Below are 9,606 nucleotides of genomic sequence, written 5' to 3'. Positions count from 1 at the left end.
CACGGGGCTCCCCACATCCCAGGTGAGCACTCTAACCACTGGGCTGTTGAGTATAATCATCCCCTTGCCCCTCCTTGGTTTGTCATGAGAAAGACTCAATCTGCCCTAGGCACCTAACTCCAGGGGAGAGTTCATGGCTCTGAATCCCCAACAGGGATGGTGCATCCCTCCAGCCCAGAGGTAGACATCTAGATCTTTTCGAGGGACAGGGCTAGGAGACATTTCCCATGGGCTATCCTAGGCAGCTGCCTTCTCCAAGTGCTGCCTTTGGTGGATCACTTTTTAAGCACCTCATTCATGTCGCTCGGAGTTCTGAATTCTGCTAGGTGGCAGGGCAGCTGGAAGTTAGCTGGTGGAATGCTCCTCATTGCAACATCTAAGCCCACCCCCACTGGTGGGCCTGGCTGTAACTTCACCTAGTGAAACTTAATGGAGCAACCAGTTACTACAGGTCTCAAAAGCAATGAAGCCCTCGTGCAACTCTCCTCCAGTTGGTAACAGGTCAGAGTTCACAATAGAACTTGGACCAAATGGAGGTCAGTGGAATTTTTGCCTGCTTTCATCAAGACTGAAATTAGTTCAAGATGTTTTTGCCCCTAAATTGCTCTTCTTTGTGGCGTAACTTTAGTCCAGACTAGTCCCATTTACTTCAATGGGACAATGGGTCGTGAGAAAAGTTAAACAAATGTGAATGTCACCTCTCTGCAGAGTGTCAGGAACAGGCCTGTGTGCCACTGGAATAGCACTTGGTCCTAGATGTAAAGGTCATTGGCGAGGGTAAGAAAAGAAAATAGTTTTGAGAAGTTTTCAGATGTGAACAAAACCCGAGAGAGAGAGAGAGAGGGCGAGGGCGAGGGCAAGGGCTAAAGACAGCCATTCCTCGGAACAAGGTACCGGTGCCTGACCTGAAATTTCTGCATACTTAGCTTTTGTGCGAAGTTCATTACCACTGCTGTGAAAAAAAAAATTTGTTCATCTTTTAAACAAACAACATACACGAAGAAAATCCCTGACTTTGCATTGCTGGCTTCTGCTCCAAATGGAAAAATGATCTTCAGGACTAAAAATTCTGCTTCTGGTTGGCAACGGGGCAGCAATTTAAATAAATAAATAATGAAGTAATTGATATGGATAATGATGGTTATGATGGCGAGGAGGAGGAAAAGTAGGAGAAGGACATGGGATTCAAATTGGGCACCAAAAATCATGAAACATTGTGCATAATCTTGACCATGTATACATATTCTCAGCAACGCTGAGTGCCTGTACTTTCCAGTGACTTCATTTGCATTGACGGGTGCCTGTCAGAAGTGAAATTCAAGCTAAAAGTGTCTCATGCTGGACATGAAACATGAAGACACCCAAAATCAGAGATCATCCTTCAAAGGTTTAACCTAAATAATTAAATCGTTCCAGGAAGTGTTGTGTTGTTTAAGCAGAATGGCTGGGTTTGTTTGTTTGTTTATTTGTTTTTCACAGAGGGCAGAATCTGGATTTCATTCAGAGTCCCTGACTGTTGCCCTATGTGACTTGTATCTTTAATTTACTCTGTTCTCTTAGGTTTGATTACTGCCTATGAGGCCACACACAGGGTTTCCTAAAAAGATTGGTAATTTTTCAAAAGCACGTAAAAGACTGAAGAGCTTACACGCACTGAAAATCAGTGCGACTCCCTCCAATAGCTCTCAAGTGGTTCATAAGCTCTTGGCTGGTCTTTTGCACAGAAGAGAAATTCACTCACACATTCTCCCATTGACTCTAAAAGTCTTTTTTGAAAAAGTTTTGATTTTTTTTTTCACTTCTGTGTCTTCATAACATTAGCATCCCCCAGTGAAATTTACCTGGGGAACCAATTAATACAGGGCTCAAAAGTCATAACTAACAATGCCCATTGCAACTTTCTTCCAATTAGTAAATTAACAATAGAGTATAATCCACAAAGAATTCATTGGAGCTGTTCTGGCTTTCATCAGGGTTCAGTTTGTTCCCAGATATGTTCACTGCAACAGGTTGATTTTCACCTACAGATCTTTAGGTTATTGAGTAAGAAGGGGTTGTGTTTTGATAGCAACTTTAGAGGGTGTGGGGTTCCTTGGAGATGATTCTTCTCTAAATATCAGTGACAGCCCCCAGTTGTTACTCCTCACTATGTGAGTACTAGTTGTTAGGGCGGGAACCCAGGATTGAAAAGGAATGCCCCAGATTGGTGGAAAAAAGATGACCAATCAGCAAGGCTCACTTAAAACTAATCAAAGTCAGGAATTCTGACCAATCAGGAAAAATGGGATGTTTCCGCCTACCCAAACAGTCAGTTCCCAACCAGGTCCTCCTGGTGGCAATATAAGATGCAGCTCCCTCCTGAGACAGCAGTTTGGGCTGGCGATGCAGAGAGGAGAGGATTATGAGAGGGACTGTCTGCTGAGAAGATATCAGCAGAAGGTGAGCCCAGAGGCTGAGAGCTGATACCTGGGGCTAAATAAGTAAGCTCCTAGTGCCACTGAAATCACCCACCAGTGCCTAGCGCTTGGAGCAGCAGGGACAAGGCAGGCCACTGAGAACAAGGTAGGGCCAGATTCATCCTGGTAACATCATCCCTGATGCACCAGTTGCAAGCTGTTGATCACTTAGAGCGGTGCTATGTAATGTGCGCCTTGGCTGTATGCATCAAGCTAACTAAGACCCTGTGCTCTGACTAAGCCTTGAGTGACGCTATCTACTTAAACATAAAAATCACTCACCATGCAATATTACCGCCAGACTGTTCCTGACCAGCTCTGCACCAGCCTGATGGACTTCAAGTCTAGACACATGAGAATGGCAGCATATTAAACAACAAGTACACACACATATGCTCAGGAGTCTGAGGATCATATTCCATTTTTAGGTTAATATATGTAAATCTAAATTTGCATATTTGTGAATAAACTGAAGCCAGATGGTGATTCGTTTAACTTTAATTAGATTATACATTTTCCTTTTGCACTGATTAATGATGTGGGGTTTGGTTGAGTCAACGCCAATGATAGATGTGGATAGCCTCCAATGTTCCTTGACTATGTTTTGGAACCATCTGCAATAATTAGATAAATTTTCCTAGGACACCTCAACTAAGCCTCCCCTGGCCTATTATATCTGCTGCCCATGTTCCTAGGTTTGTACTAAGGTAGAACAATCATATATCTTTTTCTCTTCCTTTGGAACCGCTAGTACTAGCCTATGAGAGAAACTCCCTATCTGTCGCTATGATAAATTACTCCTATGTCCTGATCCTGACAGCTCACATATCTACTTAAGCCAAAGCTTACTTCGGCTAATGCAAGGTGTTATGGGATACTTAGCATAAGTACACAGAACTGTAGTACAAGTATAAGCTGATTTAGGCTAGATAACTGCTATAATATTTGTGCTCATTGGCTCATGGCCAGCATATATTGGTCAATAATTTGTATTGCCATAGTGCCTAGGGGGCCTAGGGAAAACCTGTTGTGCTGGGCGCGGTACAAACACAGAACAAAATCATCGTCTGTGCCCATGGGACTCATGATCATATCTGATACCGTGTCTGTGTCACTAATGCTCATATTTTCCTGTATTTTCTAGATCATTTCTTTTTCAGGGACATTAATAAAGGCCACAGTCCTTGCTGCGGGGCTGGGAACAAAAATATTCTGAAATCAGCAGGGTTGTGCCGTTTTATGCCATATCTCAGTTTAGCCATAGGCATATATGGCTAACTTTCAGCAAAGAGGTGCTAAGACTTCTGGCAAGATCTATGAACATAAACATGTTACACCTTAATTCTCTCTGTAGCAGCTTGCTTGTTTCCCCCTGGAGTTGTTTATGTAATCTGTTACACCCATAATCCCTGCTATTACAGCACAGAATGGCAAACAGGATTAAAGTAGCATTGCCGTACAATAAATTAATTTGACTGACTTTCATTGTGGCAGCTCGTGAGTAAATGAGAGTAAAGCAGAGGAAGTGCTGACCAGCCAGACGAGTGGTGACGAAGCAACGACAGTATCTCTTTAGTGTCTATTTATTAGTGTCTCTAAAGCAGTGGTCCCCAAATGTTTGGGATTGTGCCCCCCCCACCTGGTCTGCAATCGTGAATCAGGGCCGAGAGTGGGGACAAAGCCGCGGTTGGGCAGGACCGGGAGCCAGGGCCCAAGCTGTGACTGAGGCTGGGTTGCGGGATGGAGCTTCAGCCACATGTCCTGGGGCCAGGGCCATGAATGGGGCTAGGAGCCAGGGCCTGGGGTGAGGAATGGGGCCGAGGCCCGGGCTGTGGCTGGGAGCCTGGGCTGGCCAGGAGCGGGGCCCAGGGCCTGGGGCTTGGGAGTAGGCCATGGCCAGGAGCTGGGACCAGGACCCAGCACTGTGTTGGCTGGGAGTTGCATCCAGACTGATCGCTTGAAAGACAGCTATCCTAACCACTACACCCCCAACTCCGCATTGCCAGAAGGCCTGAGGACCCAAAAATATGCATTTCCTAGAGCCTGTCTTCACCCACATGGCAGCACAATGACTTTAGGGAGGGGCGAGTGGTCAACTCTGCTGCCTTTTTCGCTTCCTTCTTGAGGCCAGGGGCAAGGGCTCTGGCAGCTGGTTCCAAGTGTGCGGCGCAGGCAAGTTGCCACCCAGTCCAAGGACACCATCAGACACCATCAGATTGTGACTCTGGCTGGAGTGTTACACTGGCCAAATCCTAATGTGAGTGTCTTAAGGCCAGCTCGGAGGGACAGAATTCTTCCAGGGAGACCAAAGGTGGCTTCATCTTGATCCTCACTCTGAACAGAGAGGGGAGAAAGCTGGGTCTTGGTGTCAAGCAGAGCAGCTGCCATCTCCTGAAAATGCCTTTTCTCCCAAGACCTGTGCTTCACCAGGATGCTCCAGCAGGATGTGAAAGGGCCATGCAACACCTGGCCCTCTGCACAAGGCAGAACAGTGCAAAGGCAGGCATGGCATCAGGAGTGTCTAACCACCTCCTTTCTTCCCCTGCCTGAAGTCCTGGGCAGAGCCAAACAGACTTCATGCCCAAGACCACAGCTGCCTGCCCCACTGGGCCAGAGAATCTACCTGAACCCTTTTCTCCTACAAGGGGAGGGGAGACAGCAGCTGGCCAGGCTACCCTTCCCCCAACCCATGTACTTTCAGCTACCTGGTTAAACTAGAAGTCCTTACTGGCTGGAGAGGTGACCCCAAACCCAGCTCCCCCACCCAGCATTTGCTCTGGCTGGATCCTCCTCCCATGAGGACTCTTGCCTCTTCTCTGCAAATTTCCTCAGCCCATCTGTTCTTCCCCATTGAGGCTCCTCACCAGTAACCGTCAGCCAAGAGTGCTACAGGCACTTTTCCCCAGCTCACTGAGTGGACAGTACAGGGCTCAAACCCACAATCCTGGCTTTAATAACCCCATACTTAACTTGCAGAGCCAGTAGGCCCATGCAGCAAAGGCTCTAGCATGGCCCTTTAGAAAGGAGGCACTGGCTGTCAGAGACTTTGTGGCCTCCGTAATGACATGGGTGGATGAGGAGGCTCAAGCCCCAGGAGGGGAATTAGCTCAAGTGGTAGAGTGCTCACTTTGCTTCCGAGAAGTAGGGGGATCATGCCCGCATTCTGCTGGGGCAGGGGAGTAGCTGCCCTTGTTCTTGTTTTAGAAGGCATTGCCAACCCAAGGGCTGAACATCTCCAGTGGCCTTCGTGCCTCACCCCATTTGGACTTCCAAAAAGCCAGCCCATGTGTGCTGGGAAGCTGGTCATCCCCAGCCCTCCTTGTGGTGGCTGAAACGCTGGGCACAGACTGAGGGAATTAGCTCAAATGGAGAGTGAGCCGGAGACCAATGCCCACTTTCTCCAGCCTGCTTTGCTATCATGGGGGACTTGCCCCTTTTTGCTGAGCTGGTGGCAGAGCGCTGTCCCTTTCCCTCTCCCTTGCTGCTCCGCACAAAGCTGATTGGCTGGGAAGGAGTGCCACTCAAATACAGAATTACCCACATACCTGGGATGCATTGAGTGAATGAGCAGATGGGCTGGGAGGTGTGTGGGGGCTGTGATGCTAGCACAGCTGAGACCACGTAAACCACACAGTCTCCTGAGCTAGCCCAGCTTGCTAGCCCCGGACCGGGGTGCACAGAGAGCTTTGCTGAGCCACAGCGGGGAAGGGCTGTGTTGGCGTGGGGCAATGAACCTGTGAGTGTCTCTCCAGGCGGAGGGAGGTCTGCTTTGCTGTATGCTGTGCCAGGAAGCCCGTGTGAGCTCTGAGCTGGGCCTGCCCCTGGCTCTGCTTGGGGTAGATCAAAGCACTGGTCTCTTCTGAATGCGGAAGAGATTTGTGTGTTGCCAGTTCCTGGGGAGCTTGGGTCCAGCCCGGCGTTGGGGCCAGCATTGTCAGCAGACCAGAGGGAGGAGAGAGTGGAATTGGTGAAGCTGGGGAATGAAGCACCAGGAGCCACTCACCCAGACTTGGGAGTGCTTATGGGGACTGAGCTGCCCTTGGGAAGGGGCAGGGGTGGAACCCCGGGTGCTGGGGTGCAACAGTCGGGGGCTAGTTTGCCCAAGCAAGGAAACATCCTAGTAGAAGAGAACTGACTCAGCGCTGAGCACTGTACCTGCTGGCTTGAGCAGCAGACAGCAGAGGTCATGGGATGGCAGATCTGGAAGGCAGGGATGCAGAACAGTGTTCTGGACTGGGGCCAGGGGTGGGGTCCCATCCAGAGGGTCCCCCACCTCAAAGAGGAAGTTCTATGCGGCAGCAACAGCAGCTTCTTTTCCAGCGATCACAGCATGTTTGGCGACGATTGCGGGACTGCAGCCGTCCACTAATTGGCAGCGGCACAGTTTGGCTACAGTAGAGAGGGGTCTCCACTGGGTGCCCCAAGCAAGACTTTCTGGTGGGCACATTGCTGCTCCGCTCCTTAGGCTTTCTCCCTCTCCAGTGCAGACCAGCTCACCAGGTGGAGTAAGCGAACCTTGACACCGGCCCAAAAGGTCTTAATGCTCAAGACCTAGCTTTTGGCTGTGGAAAGAAGTTTCCTCGGCCCCATATTTCACCATGAATGCTGCAGAGACTTGAACACGATGGCCTTCCACTTTCCGTGGGGCAATGGGCTGGCATTAGTTAGGAGAACGGTGGCTTTTCCGCCAGCAACAGACAAGTGGGTTGCGCCTGGTGGGCTTTGAAGCCTTTTATGGCTCCACCACTTTATTTTTTTAATTTTCAGCGGGTGGATGAGCTGGAGGGCAGGAAAGGCCAGAGGGAAACACTGGGGCCACCACATAACCAAAACCGCCCGTTCGCATCTGCAGTCCAATTTCTAGGCCACTGGGTAACACATCGGGTTTGAGGTGGTCAGTGGTGGTGGGAGGGGTAGCAGATCAGAAGGTCCCCTGCCGGGTCTCATGTCCAATCCAATTCTGGCTTACATTGTACAGGCTATTCAGTGGGTGGCTAGGTGGAAAGTGCTTACAGATCGGTTCTAGCCACATCAGTGCTCCCCACTCACACACACCAGCAATGCCAGCTGCAGTAGCGAGGGCAGCCTTCAGCTCAGTCCACACGGTGCTCTTTGTACCAGTGGCTGAGGTGGACCAATTTTAGGGAGGTCCCACTGAAGGTGAGCAACTGTCCCCAGCACTTACTGACAGGAGCCTTAAAATGTTTTCAAATGACACAAATGCCCTTTAAGTACCAGGACGTGCGGTAGCACAACTTCCCCGAGAAACTGGCCAGCATTTGCAGACCAGAGTCTGCCCACCGGCGTTCTGCTAGACTTTGGTACTGCAGGAGACAACGGACCACCTTTTGGTGGACTATCTTTTTCCCCCACAGGTATGGAGGCTTGTAGCCGCCTGATGGAAGCTGCCAGACTTGCTCGGCCCAGGTTATATACAGCTGGTCTTCGGCTTGTTCTCGGACAAACATGGGCATGCACCAAGGGTCAAGGGCAGGGCCAGTGTAAGTCACTGCACGGACATTCTCAGCAGCAGCCACAGATTAGTGGGCGAATGGTGTGTGACATCCTGCACCTCATTAATGTCGTCAAATACCTTCCATGGCAGAGCTGATGTCAAGAACCCCTACAGCGAAGGAGGTGCTTTCCACTGATCGTGGTAGACCACATCGATACAACCGTTCATTGGTTGGCTGCAGAGGAAAGATGTTGTGAGTGCCCGGCTGAGAAGCCATTAGTTAGAAGAGGGATCTGGGATTCCAGAAGGCTTGAATGTTGTCTGAGCCACAAAAAGGACTGGTTACTTTTTCTGCTCCCCATTTTTCCTTAATTCTCTAGGGCTGAAAACCCAGGTCCCCAGGCTGCCAAGACATAGGGAGAGGAATCTATCTCCTTGAAGCCTGACATGCCTTTACAGCCATTATCTTGGCCACATTTAAGGCCCTCACCCTTCCCTAGCAGCCTCAATCATAATCAGGGAGCAGCTAAAATGACTCTGGCGGGATTCAAACCCACAACCTTTGAATAGCCCAACCTTTATTGCACAGCTAGACACAGCTTGCTTAAAAATATGCCCAACACCCACATGGCAGACAAATGATCCTTTGCGATATTAGTTCCACAGAATTCCTCCCAATTGTGGTGAAAGCTAAAATGACTCTGGTGGGACTTGAACCCACAACCTTTGAATAACCCAACCTTCTCTCTCTACTTTACAACACTGCAGCTGCTGTAATGGAAGAAGAAGGGTAGCTAAGTAAACCTCTGTGTTGGTTGGGAATTGGAGCCAGACTGATCGCATAGAAGGCAGCCATGATAACCACTGTACCACCAGCGCTGCATTACGAGAAGGTCTGAAGACCCAAAAATATGCATTACCTAGAACCGGTCTTCACCCACATGGCAGACAAATGACCGTAGGGAGGGGTGACTACAAAGAGTCACAACATGTTTCTAATATGTTCGATATTAGTTCAGAGCGGGGCTACCTCATTTGGCGATATTCAAGTGGCTCCCAATTGCATAACACACTCTTTACTAGGCAGGGAACAGCTAAAATGACTCTGGTGGGACTCGAACCCACAACCTTTGAATAGCCCAACCATTGCACGCTAGTCACGCACTTGCTTAGAAGTCCAACACGCTATCCTTTGCGCCACAGAGCCTCTGGTGAAAGCTTGCAATTCCTCTTCTCTCTCTACTTTACAACACTGCAGCTGCTGTAATGGAAGAAGAAGGGTAGCTAAGTAAACCTCTGTGTTGGTTGGGAATTGGAGCCAGACTGATCGCATAGAAGGCAGCCATGATAACCACTGTACCACCAGCGCTGCATTACGAGAAGGTCTGAAGACCCAAAAATATGCATTACCTAGAACCGGTCTTCACCCACATGGCAGACAAATGACCGTAGGGAGGGGTGACTACAAAGAGTCACAACATGTTTCTAATATGTTCGATATTAGTTCAGAGCGGGGCTACCTCATTTGGCGATATTCAAGTGGCTCCCAATTGCATAACACACTCTTTACTAGGCAGGGAACAGCTAAAATGACTCTGGTGGGACTCGAACCCACAACCTTTGAATAGCCCAACCATTGCATGCTAGACACACTTGCTTAGAAGTCCAACACGCTATCCTTTGCGCCACAGAGCC

At 49.3% G+C, this 9,606-nt stretch overlaps 2 non-coding genes across 2 annotated transcripts; both read right to left on the bottom strand.

The window, feature by feature from the left end:
- Positions 1-9,011: 9,011 nt before the first annotated feature.
- Positions 9,012-9,118, bottom strand: TRNAR-UCU (transfer RNA arginine (anticodon UCU)). Its single transcript has 2 exons — positions 9,082-9,118; positions 9,012-9,047 (listed from the first exon to the last, which is right to left on the bottom strand). It is a non-coding gene; the product is annotated as a tRNA-Arg (tRNA).
- A 383-nt stretch (positions 9,119-9,501) lies between these two features.
- TRNAR-UCU (transfer RNA arginine (anticodon UCU)) lies at positions 9,502-9,606 on the bottom strand. Its single transcript has 2 exons — positions 9,570-9,606; positions 9,502-9,537 (listed from the first exon to the last, which is right to left on the bottom strand). It is a non-coding gene; the product is annotated as a tRNA-Arg (tRNA).

The sequence above is a fragment of the Emydura macquarii genome, unplaced genomic scaffold (genome assembly GCF_026122565.2).
Source record: "Emydura macquarii macquarii isolate MOO-44397 ecotype Brisbane River unplaced genomic scaffold, CSIRO-AGI_Emac_v2 contig_440, whole genome shotgun sequence".
In the NCBI taxonomy this organism is placed as follows: domain Eukaryota; kingdom Metazoa; phylum Chordata; order Testudines; family Chelidae; genus Emydura; species Emydura macquarii.
Note: the sequence above shows the minus strand (reverse complement) of the source record. Positions and strands in the feature narration are given on the sequence as shown.